The 4,803-nt window shown below is 49.7% G+C and overlaps 1 long non-coding RNA gene across 1 annotated transcript; it reads right to left on the bottom strand.

Moving 5' to 3' along the window:
- Positions 1-906: 906 nt before the first annotated feature.
- Positions 907-2,112, bottom strand: LOC144988002 (uncharacterized). The gene is made up of 2 exons (XR_013651698.1): positions 2,010-2,112; positions 907-1,565 (listed from the first exon to the last, which is right to left on the bottom strand). It is a non-coding gene; the product is annotated as an uncharacterized LOC144988002 (long non-coding RNA).
- Between the last annotated feature and the right edge of the window lie 2,691 nt (positions 2,113-4,803).

Genomic DNA, 4,803 nt, shown 5'->3' with positions numbered 1-4,803 from the left:
GCCTCCTCTCTGGACTCTCCGACTTCTCTGTTAGACGATGTCTGTCTTTGAAGGAGATCTTCACCTTAAACCATCAGATGTGGAAGAAGAAGAACTTTGTCTGGTGCTCCACATTCTACCAACATCAGAGTCAGACCTCCTTCAGGAACCAGAACTCTCAGGTCCTTCTCAAGGAAGTCTTCATTTCTAACCCCAGCTGGCTCACATTAACGGGGCGGAGTCTCTTCATGGTCGCTGTGTTTGTTATAAAGTCTGTCTGGATCCTCCTCCTGCTCCTCCATGACCTCCTTTTTTCATGTGGTTGCATGATTTGCTGCTTATTGGCATAGAAACTGGTCTTCTGCAAGCCTTCGCTCACACAGAAGACCATAAGACGCTCCTTTATTTTTATCTGACGCTCAGGCGCCTGGCAACGCGTTTGTCTTCACAGGAACCAGGAGGTCCACTTATGCTGAAGCTCAGCTCCCACATGTTTGGTGATCTAAGACGAGGACACTGAAACCATGAAGAGCAGCAAACGGCCGCTCAGAGCAGCTGAACGCGCCCAGGAGCACAGGGGGGGGGTCCCACACAGGCAAAAAGGAAGACCCCCCATGGGGGTCGCCAACGACCCTTCACTGAGGGGCCGATTCAGGACCAAGGACCACTCCTTAGAGCGGTTCTACCAAACCCGCCAGGCGTCAGAGCTGCTGCAGCCAAATGTCCGACGGATCTGAAGGGTTCCAGATGAAACCCTGAAGGGAAACATTCATTTACATAGAAACACTTTCCTCTCACTGTGTCCCAAGCAGTTTACTGAGCATTTTGGTTCCTGTGAACAACATCCACATGTTTACCCTCCCCCCAGCCCCCTGAGCTACGGTCCGGTTTATACTGGGAACACCTAATAAAAATAAGAACAAATCAGCAGTAAAGAACTTTATGATTAAAGTACAAAAAGGACTTTTCTTCCTCCATCAGTGATTCCACTTTTCTGCATGTTTCATTCAGAGATGCTCCTGTTTGCAGACAAATGTGAGGGTTTCTGCAGCTACTGCCCCCTATGGACAGAGGTTGGTAGTGTCACTCCTTACTGAATGGATTAGGAAGCAGAAGTGTACTTAGTAACTAATAGTTACTCCTGTCAAACCTGGGTAAGTATGGAGGAGCTTATCGTTTAACTGATGATGGTTTGATGAACATCTACAGGTAATGATGTGTGGTGGGGGCTTCTCAGGGGTGGGGGGCATCCCCTGAGTTCATTCTGCTCTGATCTGCTTCATCCTTTCAGGTTCTTCAGTTTGCTTGATCCTCTTCCGCTCATTCCCGCCCTTTTCTATGAGCGTTAGTTCAATCCCCCGTTGGGGTCGTGTCAGAGCTGTTTGGAGACCCCCCCTCCCATCGCCGTGGACTCTGGGAGAAGGTCAGAGTTCCTGGGAAATGATGAGTGAAGGTGGCGTGCTGATTGGTTGAAGCGGTGCGTTGAGCAGATCAAAGGGAGAAACGAGGCTCATTAAGCAGGAGGCTGCAGATTAATGGGGCAGTTTTCACGGCTCAGTGAGCGCATCCGTGCACGGCGCCCACGTCTGCATACATGAACATAAACATGCATGTTACCGGTTATCATGCATCCATAGCTCATCTGTATATTCTGTCTTTTTACTTAAGCAAAACAACTTGTTTTGCATTTTTTCATCATCATCATCATCATCATCATCATCATCATCATCACTTCCACATTCAAAGTGTTACAAGGAGCTTAGTTGAAGCATAAGACAGTCCGCCACCAGATGGCGCTGTTCTGTGTGGTTTCAAAGCCCTGAATGGTTCATTTTTCCGGCACAATTACATGAACCCCAAGGGAAGCTTCATGGGGCTTCAATTACCATCCCTAAATGAAAGAAACAAACAAAGCCCTCAAATAAAGACTACCAAGGTCCAAGCCCAAACTGAAATAACAAAACTAAAACAAAAAAAAAAAAAAAGACTGCTGAGGACCACGAGGGGGTAAAAAAGAGAAACAAACCAACCAACTCAAAACCACTGCTCCTGAGCCTCCTGCTCTGCTCTCTCTGCATGTCTCTCTGGTTGAAGCCTCCTCTGACCTAAACACCTGGCAGGTGCTGATCAAGATCATTGGCTTCACCTGCCAGGTGAGCAGAATGTCAGGGGATGCAGCAGCAGCAGCAGCAGCAAAGACATAACAGCGGCGGTGTTCTGCAGCGGAGCTGCCATCATTGAGTGTTCGTGGGTGAATGCTTTGGGCGCCGTGGGTCTTCTGAGGCCGTAGAGCGGTACAGACGTGTTCACATTTCCATTTAACTCAAGTGATGAAAGCGCCTGCAGATCAACCAGAAGCTGTCAGAGATCAGGAACGGACCTGCAGACGGACAGCAGGTACCGCTGCCAGCATCAGCGAGGCCTTCTGGGGGCAGGTCTGCAGCTATGTGGGGACACCTGCATACCTGCCCTTCATCCTGGGTGGGGTCAGGGGGGTCGCTGGGGCTTCTACCAGCAGTATTTGAGCAGAAGCAGGTACAGCTGAACAATCAAGCTCCATTTTCTTCATTTAAGCCCAACCTTGTTCCAACATCCAGTCCTCTGGAAGGGACTGAAGGTGTCATCCATGTACAGTGTGAAGAAAAGTGTCCTGGTGGTAAAGCGTCCAACCTGAAACCAGGAGAGTAGGGTTCAAATCCAAACTGTAGTCAGTCTCCATAACTGAACTGGTGAGCTGACAAAGACTTAAAGAAAACAGCAATGCGTGAGTGTGAGGTAGAGCCCTGCGCGGGACTATTTTCTTCATCCCGCTCCCGCCCGCTGAATTTTTGACCAATCCTGCCCGCTCCCGCAACGTATGCGTTACACTCCCGCCCGCTCCCGCAATATGTATGTCCACTCCCGCCCGCACCCGCAAAACTCATAGAATTTAGTCCCGCACAGTAATAGAGATGCATTGATTTTGTATCGTCTCCCGTCCCGCAGGAAAAAAACACGTATTTGTATTGATATTATTACTAAAGAGATTCATGTCCCTCCTCCAGCCTCCTCTTTTCATGCATTCCTCTTTTGTGTAATGTGCAACTTAATTATTAAATATATTTTCACAAATCCTGTTCGGTTAAAAGTGTGCGTGTGTGCGCGCGCAGACAGACGGCCTGAAGCGCGCTCTTAGTAAGAGGCGGGGCGGGGCGCACCCCCAACATCAGGTTAGATGACAGAGGCCATTGGGTGTCTCTACCTGGTGCCTTCACGGAGCTTCAGTACCTAAGAATCCAACAGCCGCACAGCCTAACGTAGTCCGCTAATATATATTCATGAGATATTCATGGCAGCACTGATCCCGCGGGGTTTATTTTTTGCCGCCCGCTCCCGCCCGCAGCACAATTCAAACCGCCCAATCCCGCGAGATTTGGGTTGGGTCCCGCGGGACCCGGCGGGACCCGATCCCAATGCAGCCCTCTAGTGTGAGGCTCATTCTGCCTCGGTTTTAGTTTCTTTACTTTTGTTTTTCTGGTTGTCTTCTGTTTCTTCATGTTTTGAGTTCACTTCCTGTTTTATTTTGTATGGTTTCCTGTGTTGTGTCGTGTTTTGGAGTTTTACTTTTGGTCCCCATCTGCCCTCATTGTTTCCACCTGTGTCTCGTCAGTCCTGTCTGTGCTGCTCCAGAGTTTGATTCCCCCTCAAGTCTGAGGTTTTCTAGCCTGCTCAGCAGTGGTTTAGATGTGTAGTTTTTGTTTAGTTTTCCTGGAACCGTCTGCCTCCTCCTCCTCTCTGCGCCTGGGTGCTTCCCTCATTCCCTCGTGACACCTTCATCCCAAACAACAGAGCGGCTGTTTTCCCTGATGCCCAGCGACCATCAGGGAGGTGACCCCCCCAGCGTTTCCAGCGCTGCAGATGAGGAGACTTTTTTCCAGCACTCGCTGTTCGTGCTGCAGATTCCTCTGGATGTCCTGACAGGATGATGGAGAAAAGCTCATTTAGCTCAATCATCATTCATCACAGGAAGGAAACACACTTAGCTGTGAATGAGAGCAAGCATGAAGAAGCACCTGGCAGAGACTCCAACTGCAGATCTCCATCTCATTTAGCCGTGATTGTCATCATGTCAGCGGGGGGGAGGTCCCGCCGGCGGCGTCAGGAGCCGGAACAGTGGCAGAGTTTTATTAAAAATGCAGAGTTCACACATCCTGGAGAAGTGTCAAGAGTGCAGCATGTTTTTGAATTCTGCTGCGGGTCACATGTGAAGAGGGACCCCCAGGCCAGGGGCACAGGACAGCCCCCGGCCCACCCCACCATCGACGTGACCCCCCTCCTCTATGTGTGTGTGCTAGTGTCCATACATTAAAAGGGGTGTGGTCAAAATTGGTGGAATGGGGCCAAACGGATGCCCCCGCCTGGCAACAGCGATCAGCAACACCGATCAGTGCGATCCAAGAGAGGAAGAGATCCGGGACTGAAGAGCTTTGAAACATGAGAACAGCTGATGAGACCTTCACTAATGAAGGTGGGGGGGTGGATTAGCTGGAAGGAGGCAGACCCAAACGTGGCGTGTTGGTTCGCTGGAATCACCTGGACGAGCCCCCCGTCATCGGGGAAAACTTCAAAGAGGGACCAGGGAGGTTTCTATTCTGTTGTGTTGTGTTCTGTTCTGTTGTGTTGTGTTGTGTTGTGTTGTGTTGTTGTGTTGTGTTCTCTTCTCTTCTCTTCTCTTCTCTTCTCTTCTCTTCTCTTCTCTTCTCTTCTCTTCTCTTCTCTTCTCTTCTCTTCTCTTCTCTTCTCTTCTCTTCTCTTCTCTTCTCTTCTCTTCTCCTGAATATTAAC

The sequence above is a fragment of the Oryzias latipes genome, chromosome 19 (genome assembly GCF_053564925.1).
Source record: "Oryzias latipes strain Hd-rR chromosome 19, Olatipes_Hd-rR_3.1".
Classification (NCBI taxonomy): domain Eukaryota; kingdom Metazoa; phylum Chordata; class Actinopteri; order Beloniformes; family Adrianichthyidae; genus Oryzias; species Oryzias latipes.
This window is presented reverse-complemented; position numbering and strand designations above follow the sequence as displayed.